Here is a 12,830-nt window from a genome sequence, read left to right on the forward strand (position 1 = left end):
CAGACTGAGCTTGAGGACCTCGGTGGACACAGAGCTCCAGACTCTCTCTCTCTCCTCCCCAAAGTTCACTTCCTGCCGTTGCCCATTGGCTTGGCTTCCGGATCCCTCCATGCGTCTCCCTGAAACCACGGGTACCACGGCCTTGAGAACTCCAGCCTCTCCTCTTTGGGAACCGGAAATGCATAACAGCAACCAATAGCCAATCTGAATACACATCTGAGTTTGCACTTGTACAGGATATACTAAGGAAGTGTGTGTATTATGTTATATATTGTACCATGAGTTGGATAAGGAATAATGTAAAATAATATTATTGTGTCCCACATGATTCTCAGCCCCAGTCCCACTATCCTAACATTTCAGTATTCTTGTTTTAGACTCACTTTCCACAAATTGTTGGCTATTAACTGGATTAAGTCTACCGGGTTGCCATTTGCCTATATGCTCATTAATACTTTACCATTTGATTTTTTAAAATTTTTTTTTAACATTTATTTATTTTTGAGACAGAGAGAGACAGAGCATGAACGGGGGAGGGGCAGAGAGAGAGGGAGACACAGAATCGGAAGCAGGCTCCAGGCTCTGAGCCATCAGCCCAGAGCCCGACGCGGGGCTCAAACTCACGGACCGCGAGATCATGACCTGAGCCGAAGTCGGACGCTCAACCGACTGAGCCACCCAGGCGCCCCGACCATTTGATTTTTTTTATTAAAAATTTTTTTCTTAATTTGAGAGAGAGAGAGAGAGAGAGAGAGTGCACAAGCAGGGGAGAGGAGCAGAGGGAGCGAGAGAGAAAGGGAGAGAGAATCTTAAGCTCCACACTGGGTGTGGAGCTCGATCCCACAACCCTGGGACCATGACCTGAGCCAAAATGAAGAGCTGGACACTTAACCGACTGAGCCATCCAAGCACCCCTGCCATCTGATTTTTTGGGTCTGTTTTTATATGGAAATACAGTCTTCTGTTTCAGAATTTTCTGTTTATCTAGTTCATTGTGTATGCACCTTACATTGGGCCTGTCAGTGGCATCTGACAGATTATACTCTAATAGGTTTGGATAATTGTGCAACCTACTATTATCAACCTTGAGTAACTGACCCTCCGACAGGGTGTTCTTTTTATGTGCCACGGAAAACACTGAGAATTCCAAGCGCTGGCGACTCACTCTTCTTCTGATGGAAATACCAGTTTTGAAAAGCTCTGCAAATGCTTTGCCACAGTTTCCCACCATGTTTTATGTCACATAGCAGGCCCTCTGGAATCTTCCCCAGCCCCGAGAGCTGAGGTCATTTGTGCTGGTTAATTTTATGTGTCAATTTGACTGGGCTAAGGGATGACCAGATAGCTCGTAAGACATCATTTCTGGATGTGTCTGTGGGGTTGTTTCTGGATGTGATTGGCATTTGAATTAGTGAACTGGGGAAAGCAGATGGCCTTCTCCAGTGTGGGTGGGCATCATGCAATCCACTGAGAGCATGAAGAGACCAAAAAGGTGCAGGGAGAATTCCAGCTCTCTCTCTGTCCGGCACATCGGTCTTCTCCGGCCCTCCGACTGGGACTCACACTGTTGGCTTCCCTAGTTGTCAGGCCTTCAGACTCAGCCTGGAGCTACGTCATTGGCCTTCCTGGGTCTCCAACTTGTAGACGGCAGACCGTGGGACTTCTCGGCCTCCATATTGCACGAGTCCGTTCCTTCTGATACATACGTACCTTCTACTGGGTCTGTTTCTCTGGAGAACCCGGACTCATGCGCCTTCCATAGCTACGGGGCCAAGCCTTCCTAAGGGTTTCAAGGAAGCCTCCTCAGCCTCTCTACAGGGTCCTTGAGCAAGGGGGAGCCTGAAACACTGGCCCCGCCATTCACCAGGCTGAGTTGAGCCTCAAAGCAAAATCAGAGTCACCAAATCATCTCTGGAGGCTGATGCGGGTGCAAGCCAAAGAACCCGCAGAGTCCCCCACAGGCAACTGTTTCTCTAACAGAGAGGTTACAGAAGGGAGAGACTGAATTTATTAGCTGTCTCCTTGGCCTGCTGCTGCCTGACTTCCTTTGGGCTCACCAGACGTAGTCGAGACGCCAGACACATATGCATGCATGCTGCCATTTGTGTGTCTGTGTTAAAGTTGACTTAATTAGGAGGGCTTACCTCAAATAAATGCTTACATGAATTCTCTTAGCGGTGTAACATTTTCGTCGCCTGCCTATCGCGCTGTGCCTTGTGTCTGAAAAAGGACAGGACGTATGAAGAGTGCAGCCGCTATGAAGTCATGTTTACACGCATTGATGTTCCGTAGGAAGAGAAAATGGGAGTGGGGTCGAGCGAACTCCTGTAGGATAAATAGAGATAAATAATTCAGATTCTCATTATAATAGAGGCATATAGCTCTGGTGCATGGGAGCGCCCTGCCTTTGTGCGAATTGGTATGCAGTGCCTGTTCAGAAGCCATAGCATGTAATCTAGCATTAATATTAACATAAATCAGAGGCAGGAATTAGCGATATTTCCAAAGTCTTATAGGATAACTGAATTCACACTATATTGTTTGGTCCTCCTGGGCATTTTAGTAATCGTGTAATAGAAATGTTGAGGTAGTTGAGATACTCTTTATCATACTCTCTGAAAGGATCTTTAACACAAGGTCTTTAGTAGACAGTTTTGATAGAATGCGTCGAACAAAAAGAAATATGCCTATTTTGGTAATATGGGTATGTTTCATTAGCTCAGCCCGCAGCGATATGACATTACATTCTAAAAGGAATACAATTAATAACAATGAGAGATTTTTAGCTCTCAGACTGTAGCTGGAGGAACCGAGCGCGATGCCAGGGCAATTAAGTGGAGACGCTGGGTTACCTTTGTCTGCACACCCTTAACATCACCCTGTCTCAGTGCGTTGAATAGGTATTTCTTTGGTGTAGAATTTGCAATTTATTTTGATGTTTCCTCTAATTCAGGCCACCATGATAAAAACTGGTTTGTTTTTTTTTTTCCTGTCCTTTTTATCCAGGTCAGAAAACAAATCTTTTAAAATAACTAGCTGGTAGAAACGAACGTTTCTCCAGGCGGGCGTAGCTTCCACGTTTCTAAAAGGGAATACGTGACTGCAAGGAAGATGTACACGGCGACTGCCGGGGACTGAACAGGAGGCAACTGCCCTACTGATGCAGGGGGAAACCGTAGCAACACCTGAGAAGCAGGCATAGCCCCTGCCTTACGTAACAGCAATCCAGGGGAAAAAGTTGTACTTTGAGACTATTAAAAGAATCAGCCAGGATATTATTCTATTCAGTGGTAACCTTTATGTTTTATGTTAAATGACAGTGAAGGTTCTGGAACACGGTGATTCCCCAGAGTCTCGGTAGCCGAGATTTCTTTTATTTCTAAAGAGGATTCATTTCACTCTGCAATCCCGAAACTGCTCTTGGCTCCATTCACTGGTCAGTTTTAATAGGCATGGCGAAAGATAAAATGCTTTGAAACATGAAAAACTCTCTGGTTTTTAAAAACAGATGATGAAGAGACTGGTTGAAAATCCCATTTCTGTGCGTCCTGTCTGCTTCAAGCCTTCGGAGTCACAGTTCTGTTTGGGCAGAGGGGGAGGAGGTTGCAGATAATTGGTGCTGAGGAGAGAGTGGCGGGGGAGGGGGAGGCAGAGGGAGAGAGAGAGAGAGAGAGGAGAGAGACCCCCACCAATCATTCCAGCTGCCCCAAATTTACCCTGACGGACTTTTCTTGGCGAACATCTACAGTCTGTAAGCAGGTGTCTAGAAATGTTGCCGTGGAGTGTGAGCCTTGGGGGGATTAATACGCAACTCCATTTCCACTCATGAGTAATGTATTAAAATTTTGTAGCTAATAAATTCTTAATCTGAGAGGCTCCAGGTTATTTCTTACTTACACAGCGACTTGGTTAATGTAACACCAACCCGGCCACGGCTCCGGCTACCTGTTATCCCCTGTGCTGTTTTCCCGAACGCAGCCGGCCGGACCGCCGACTCCCCCTTCCCTGCGACCACTGCTTAGTCCCTGCATATATGCAGCAGCACACGCGTCTTCAGACAATTAAATCACACCAAACTGCTCAGGGACTGCAGACCTGCGAGGGTTATGTGAGCGGGCCCCCTCCCCTGCTAAGTATTATTGACAAATCCATCAAGGGCAGTGATGCATTGGTTTCCACCTTACCTAGAAGGACACTAGGGCAACAGTGACATGCTGTCACCGTGGTAACTGCAGCTGAAGTGAACAGCCTGTTAGGATAGGTGACCTCTGCTGGCGTGGCGCCTGGAGATAGAGGACTCGCCTGGCTGCCATGTCATGGGGACCCCAAGGAGCGGCCCAGTGCCCTCAAATTGATTCATTAGGCCCTAAACGTATCGATCGCTCCAATTTGCAGGAATTTATTATATTGATATTGGACTGATTAACATTTTGTGCCAGACTGGTTCGATATGTGCTTGTAACAGCTTTTAATGATGAATTGACTTTTATGATTCCATCTCAGGGCTGTCAGTGAGCTGTGAACTGTGGGCAGGCTCGCTCCTGGACTGTCTCTCAAGTGGCACAGGGCAGTGATTGAATACCTCGGAAATTAGTGTCCTTGCTGTCTCGTTTTATGAAAGATAAATGCTATGACATTTAATGCAGACCTTAATTTAGAACAGAACTAAGCAGATCATTTTGCAATTTAATCATAAACAGGTAAATATCAAAACTTGTTTAGCATTTTATAAGTAAAGCACACAGAAAACAGAAGCGCACGCGCGCGCGAGAGAGAGCAGGCGGCCGGGGAGCCGGCAAAAGGCAAAATAAAATAATATGGGCTGGAGCTGAGCAGCATTTTAATAATCACGTAATTTATTAGGACCAACGTCCGAGCCCGTTTTTCGGCCCAGAATATACTGCTCTCGTTCAGCGCGTGCTGAGCCCAGGGCGTGCTGTTGGGCACCGGCTGAAAAGTTAGCATTTACCTTCCGGGCCGCAGGCAGCCCCCCGCGATATTGCCTGGTGAGTCGCGGAAAATACATTGAGCGATTTGCCACAAAAGCAAATAGCAGACTAAGGGACCGGCTCCAGTTTAATACGTGCCCCTGACACGTAATAAGGGGGATATCACACTCGGCATGGTTTACGCGTTACCTCAAACAACGGTAAACATTATGAAAAGGCAGCGCGGGCAGACGAGATCTGATTGTGCTCTCTAACAACAGAGAGAGAGGAGGGTGCCGGCTGGGGCTGCCAACTCACACCTTCTCGTATTCATATTTAAAGCGTATTTCCTTCCTTTCATTTTAATTAAAAGACTTAAGTTAGGGAGAAACTGTCTAAACATCACGTCAAATTATTCATGTTTGTACATATAAGGAGTAAAATAAAACGGGTCTCCCGTGCGTGGTTCTTCTCTCTTCTTCACCCAACGCGTGTTTTTCTATCACGTTGCGCACAGAGTAAGGACCCCTTTATCTGCGGTCCGGTTGTCAGTTGCTAATGTGTAACCGCACCTATGCGGTATACATATTTTATGGCCCCGTTCTGAGATACGCTCAAACCACGGCACTGTTATTTCACCCCAGCCCTTCCACTGGTGAAGATCGTGGGGGGGGCGGGGGGGGGGGTCACTGAGCCAGGTGCCTTAGACACCGAAAAGTGCATCTTGTGGCCCTATTCCCTGGTGACAGAGGCCTTGGCCATCCCTTTTCTTGACCTTGCAGGCAGACCACCTGACACCATTCCCACTTGTGTGTGGAGCGATGGTTTTGTTTTCATCATTCTTTCATCTGATGGAAAGCAGAGCTTAATTGGGTTTCTCGATATGTGCCTATCTGTGATCTTTGAATATATGTATTTCTCCTCCGCGGTCTGGAGCGCCTTCCCCTCACTGTCTGTCCCAAATTCTGAGCCTTGCTTGTCATCGGCGGCCGTTGGTTACGCGTGACGTCCTGATCCCCAACCCCCACTGCCCGTTCAGTATCCAAAGCAGAGATGGGGCCAGAGAATGGGAAAACCTCAGAGTGCCTCTCTCCTGTTTGGAAGTTGAGAAAAGCAGAAACATAATTGCTTTTGTTGGATCACAATCCCGAATAGCAAAAGACGTTTTAAACATCTGCCCTTGCTTTGATTGGCTTTACATCTTTTCTCTTTTTGGCCACCGTTCATTATTCTGCATTATATTCATTACCGAGAAATCTCTTCCAAGCCAGTATTTTCGTATGCCGAAGGACGACGTGGATTCGGGGTATTTAACCCGATCCAGCCCCACAGAAACCCATAATAGACTATCACACACCACATATAGATCAATTCTATAGTGAGACCTGTGTTTTTTGTGCTTACGGATCTGGTTCTCGCCATTGTGCCAGAAATACCGTATCCCCAGGCACAGAGTGGGGAAGTGGATCTCTTTCCAGTTTCTCCTTTTAGTGGAAAGGGGAAGAGGAAGAATCTGGGGCTCTCCCCAAGCCCCGCTCTGACTTCATGCTGCTGTGCTCCGCAGCGAAGCCTCCTCTCGGGTGTGTAAACGTACACACTCCGGGCGGGGCACGCACTTCAACCCCTCCGATCCGCCGATTGTGTGGCTTTCACCAATTTTCCTCCATGAGGGAGGGGTTTGTCCTTTTGGTGTCTCATCGGCATCATATGCTCACTATGCTTCTCAGATTAGAACTCAGATTTCTTAACTTGGTCCAAACCCACCGATTTCGTCTGACTTCCATTTGTTCCGCAAGGAGAATTTGCAGGAGTCGCTCACTACGCTCTGGCCTCTTTCCTTCCAATCACTAATCGAATAACTTTCTGTATCTATTTTATCTTCTGTTTCTGCTGTCAGATACCTGTCATACTATTAGCAGGAATTCCATGAAAAATTTAACAGGAAAAAAAAAATGTTGATTTCCCCCACGTGGCCTACTGGAATACAGTCTCTCCGTATCCTGTGGTTACGAGCCTTCAAAATGCATACCTTTTAGTGAGCATTTTCGCTCAGGCAGAGGAAGGTACAAAAAGTGTGGGCCACGGTCTCATGCTACATCTCACACCTAAGGAAAAGATTCAGAAGTAGAAAACACGCAAAGTTTCTTATTAAAAAAATTTTTTTCCTCTGTGTATGTTATTCGTCAGAGCTACCAAAGAATCACTCTGGTATGCTTTACTTCATACATGCAGACAATCCGTATTAGACCGCTTCGTTGTAGTAGAAATCCTAGTACAGAATATTTCACATTTTTGATACTAAAATTTCAACTAGGTATTGACATTTTACTCAACAGTCGTTGCCTTTAAATGGACGGCCTGATCCATCACAATGGTCTGAAGATTTCTTGTTTTACTCTATTTTGTAATCATTCTTGGGGCTCTCTAACCTGAGCAACAATACCTCCAGTAAAAGATGCATATATAGCTTTATCTTCGCTTAGTGTCTCAGTCAGTCTGGGCTGCGCTAATGAAGTACCATAGACTGAGGGGCTTATAAACAGCAGAAATTTCTTTGTCAACAGGACGCTGGAAGTCTGCCGTCAGAGTGCTTGCATGATCGGGTCCTGGTGAGGACCCTCTTCCCAGTTGTAGGTGGCCAACTTCCTGCTCTCCCATGTGGTGGAAAGAGAGTGACGAAGCTCTCCGTCCTCTTCCTGTAAGGGCGCTATCCTAACCACAAAGGCCTCATCCTCATGACCTAATTAATTATGTCCCAAAGCGCCCCCACCTCCAAATACCACCTCATTGGGGATTAGATTTCACTATAGGATTCTGGGGGCAGGGGAGGGGACAGAAACACTCAGACCACAACACGGAGGAAAACATTTTTTTCCTGAGATATTTCAGTAGCCACATGAGTTGGTGTTTTAAACCTGGCTGAGCTTATCTCTGCGACCTTCCTAAGGCCTCCAGGGGGAAGCCATTGTTGGCTTCCATGTTTTTGCTGTGCGAAGGGATACGGAAATGTCAGTACACATCTAGTGTTTCCGAATGTCCACGCGTTCGGTTGAGAGGCATACAGAACATCTAGTTTGAGGCGACGCTTCACTTTTTATCTAAGCGTTTTGGTGGTAGGCAGACAAAAAGGTCCACTTCTGAGACATCACTGACTGACCCACTCTTCCCCTCAAGGCCCAGTGATCTCTTTGCCTGAGGCCCCAGAGCGATTTCGTGACCTCCCTCGTCACCAGGGCAGGGCCATCCCAGCTCTGAGTTCATTCCTGCCTTTCAAGGGCCTTTGCGCTGCTCGCCAAGTGGGTTTGCGGGCTGACCCATGGCACTGGGGGGTCAGTTCGGTGGCTGTGTGGTGGCTTGTCCCCTTGGCTCCCCCCTTCTCCCTCTTCCAGATGGGAAAGCAGGGATGGGGGAGCAAAGGGGGACTTGAAGTGCTCCTTTTGTGCCCCTCTCTCATGTGTGTCTCTACAAAAGTGAAAAATCCTAAGCTTCCTTTCCTCAGCCTTACACTCAAGTCCCATCAGCCCCTAAGTGCTCTGGCAGCCTTGTTGTCCCACTGCTACTCTGGTAGTCAAGCCCTTACTTCCACCTCCATTTCGGGATCATCTGGAGTTTCTGACACAGGGATGCTGAGATTTGAATGGCACGCCTGTAAGGAAAAAGGAGGAAATATTTAGGGCAGGGAGTCAAAAATCCAATACAGATGTAGGTCTGGCCCTAAAAGAAGGGCGGGCTCCAGGAGACCTGACCCTCGTAGGTCCGTTGCATGCCTGCACCCTGGCGAACCAGTCTGGGCACCCAGATTCCGTGGGCCGAGGTAACGCCTGTAGTTTGGGGCGAGACCATCATTATTCTACCCAGGTCCATCTTAGTCAAAACAGGCCTCTTTCCAGGAGCTTCTGGCCACGGGTGGGTGTACAGGCTCCACCCAGGTTCAAGGAGGAGGTGAGGTGGAGAAGGGAAAGGAAGACAGACCAGAGCGTCGAGAGGAGAGTGAGCAGGGGGGACAGGGGAAGAAATGGACATTTACCCAGTCTTGACTGTAAGCTAGAATCTTCTGTGCCACTGACATGATTTCAGTGCCTCTCAACATGTGCTTCTTGTGTCACTGATGGATAAGCTTATAAGGTAATCAAAAAATTAAGTAAACTACAGTTAATACAAAGGTTGGGGGGGCAGGGATAATGAAGGTGTTTTGCAATCGGCTGAACTTTGAGAGCCTTTGGTGTTTTCCCATGTCATTATCAAAGCTGTTGGGGTCCAGGGGTCTTTGACATAGGATCATATGGGGCTCTTCAGTCCAGCTGGAATCTGATCCCATCTGGCCTCGGGCCCACATCCTTTGGACTGCATCCTGCTGCCGGGGCAATCCCCAGGCTGGGAAGAACAAGGGTGGTAAGTGTAGTTGTGCAAGATGGAGACCAGCATTCACACACGACACAGGGCTGAGGAAGCAGAATGAATTCAGGGACTCCCCACCTAGCCATGGTCAGGTCTAACTGGCATGAGGACTGGGGAGGGCCGAGTGACATACACCAGAAAATCCTGAGTCCTTGGGCCACTGATGTCCTGCTTGCTTCCCTGTGGGGCACCTTACTACTTGTTCTCGCCTTGCTCTTAGACTAGACTCTTGCCTCTGCTTTGGGGGTCCTGTTCCCCATTGTCTAGTCTTCCTAATGCTGACTGTTCATCTACCAAGTCTCCCTATGCTGATGGCCAGCGTCCTGGATAATCTGCCAGGAGACACTCAGCTGCCCGCCTGTAGGTCAGGGCTGGCCCCTTGGAGACTGTTCTGGAAGCTTCCTAAAGACACATCCGTATTCCCCAAGATTACCTGGCCTTCAGCCCTGTGTCCTAGGTCAGAAGCTTCACTGCCCTGCTTTTGCCATGGCTGACCCGGTAAACCCTATGTGGCTATGAAAATGCTCAAAACCCCTCAAATGGATAGGCTTTCTCTCCAATGTGTTTATCCAATGGGACCCAACCTTTGCCTCTGAGGTTAAAAGGAAGTGGAATTGACATGAAGAATGAATGGCAGGAGCAGAGTGGCAGAATTTCTCATTTGAGTTTGTTTGTCTCCCGTGGCTCTGCTGCTTTTCCCCGTGTTTGGATATATGGGAAGAAATTCTTCAAATTGCACGTTAATTACCGCCTTTGTGGCTTCCGTAGTATCAGACATTTGCAGGAAATATTACAGTTATAATTTCCAGATTAATAAAACTGAAGACAAAGTTGACCCTGTGGACATAATTTACTGTACTTTGCAGAAGGCTTCTGATAAGGCCCCTCATAAAAGGCTATTAAGGAAAATAAACAACCATAAGGTAGAGAGTAAAATCCTATAAATTACAGCATCCAAAGGAGCTAAACCAAGTGAAGAGATTCAGTGACCCAGTTGTACGTATTGTGTTGTTTACCCAAAAATTCATGGCCAATTGGTAGCGAAGAAATAAAATAAAACCAAACTAAACAAAACAGAAAAACAGCCTTGAATTTCCATCGAGTCTGATTGGCTTTGAAATTGTCAGACCCCGTAGAGAAATAAACAAAACCAAGGCTCTGAGAGTAGCTCTGTGCGGAGGTGCGGCTGCGTGAAGTAAGGAAGATGCCTGAAGGGTGGGGCCAGGGAGAAGGCAACATACACACACACACACACACACACACACACACGCCATGAAACAACAGTAGTCTATTGGAATTTTTTGCTAACACTCTAGATAAAGTCTAGTTAAAGTCACTCAAGAAAATAATGTTAACAAAAAAAAGGAAATAGCATTTTTAGGAGTAAAGATGAGCACAAGCACAGAAAAAAGAAAACCTGAGGCTCAGAAACAGACGAGCGGCCCTGGGGGTTTGTGGGGGCCCCCACACCATTGTTTCTGCACACATCTGGTGAGCCTATAGCTGAGGCGGAGTCTCTAGGACAACACAAGATAAGGCCTGCCCCCCTCTGCTCCTCTACTGTGGCAGGATGTTTGAAACCATATCTCTGTAGATGTTTCAGACAGTCTGTGTCTTACGAAATGGCCAGATGCTGTCATTAAAAGGGCTTTCATTGTCTATATATGTTAATTCTGCCCAGCAACCCAGCCAGCTTCTTGGGGCACCTGAGTCAAGAAGTGACCAAAGAACTGAGGAGGACTAACACCCTTTCCTTGGCCCAGATGGATGCAGATCCAGCGGGTGGCCAACGCAGAGTGCAGGGGGAGGCAGCAGGATCCGCCCTGTGATCTGTGTAACCAGTCAACTCTGTGGAACTCACCATCTTGGATTTTTTTTCACCTGTAAGTGGAAATTCTTGTTCCGTGGATCTCACAAGAGAGACAGGGGGAAAAGTCAATTGATCCTTTCCTAGCAGGATGAGAGATCTCTTTTAAAAGGTAAATCCTTGATTAAAATAATGTGACAGTATGGTAAATGCAGAGAAGGGTGTCTGTGTAGAATTATTCATTGAATAACCATGTCCGACATTTATTGAGTGCTCCCTGTGCACCAGGTACTGCTGGTGTGCTGTATACATCTGATCCCATTAAAACCTCAGAGATTTCCCCCAAATTCCATCGTACACACAAGGATAATGAAGCATAGAAAAGCTGATGAATGGGCCCAAGGCCATGGAGTTAAAATTGGCAGATCCAGAATCCCAGGTCGATAGTCAGATTCTGGAGCCCGCCAGGTAACCCATCATCGTCCACAGCAAACATTTAGCATGATCTATATGCTAATACCTATACCCATGTAATTTCATGTAACATATTATATTATCATATATATAACTATGCCATAAGAGCCAATATTATTTAGGCATTTTTAGTTCACCTACTTGGTGCGTAAATTCCTTTCCATGCACATTGTTCAATCTTCCTGTAACTTAGTGAAGTCAGTGCAATTATCATTATCGAAAGCTGTGTAGACAGGTCCGTTTGGATAATTCTGGCCCAAGGCATTTTCTCTTCCTTAAGTGGAAGGCCAACCATGGCCCTGTGCAGCTTACCCAGGGACTAGTTGATTTCCCCGTGCGGTCATACCCCACCAGCTCTGTTCTGGGCCTGCTCTGTTTTCTGCACAGCCCAAAGAGCCGGTCCGAGAAGCACTCTCTTGAGGTATCGGCCCAGGCCCTTTCAGGGTGAAATCCAGACCCAAGAGCGCATACAAGAACGAGCCACCCCGCTAACCATGGACCCGTCACTGGGGATCACAAGCAGTTTAGGAATACTTCTAACTCCTCTCTGCCAACCTGTGTTTCTTTCGGTTTCAGATAGCGAGTGTGACCGTGGGCACGTGTCACCAAGTATCAGACTCCTGAGCACACTGTTGGGGACTCAGAAGGCCCTAAAATTCAAGCTGCAAGCTCGCACCTGTGCGAGGCGTGTAGCCACTTACACATTTGGAGTTTCCTATGAACAAATGTACCATTTACATGTGACGACGTCGCTCTAACGTCGATGACCAAGTCCTGGATCTACCACAGGGTGAAGATTACGCTTGCCAATAGACTTCTCAAAGACAGTGTCCTCCTCAGCCTTCACTGCCATCTTCCATTTCCTCAGTCAAGATCTTCACAACTGAGAGTACTGAACGCTAAAATGACTTGAAAAACTCAAAAGCTGCAGCCCTTCGCTAATCCTGGCACTGGTGAAACCAACAAGCTGGAGGGAGCCATCTGGCTCAGTGCTATCGGCTCTCCTGGTCACACAGGGAGGTGAACAGGCATTTGTAAGTTCTTGCCCTCTCAGAGAGGCCATCTTCACATAGGGCCTGGTGACAAAATCACAGAGCAAGAACGTTAGAACTCATGACTCGCTCCTCCCAATCTTGCCAGTTGATAGGTGAAGAGTCCACTTGCCCGGAAACGTACAGAAGGCACCGGGCACAGGGGGGCGTCAGGCCCAGGTCCCCATCTCA

Source organism: Acinonyx jubatus, chromosome A3, assembly GCF_027475565.1.
Source record: "Acinonyx jubatus isolate Ajub_Pintada_27869175 chromosome A3, VMU_Ajub_asm_v1.0, whole genome shotgun sequence".
Taxonomy (NCBI): domain Eukaryota; kingdom Metazoa; phylum Chordata; class Mammalia; order Carnivora; family Felidae; genus Acinonyx; species Acinonyx jubatus.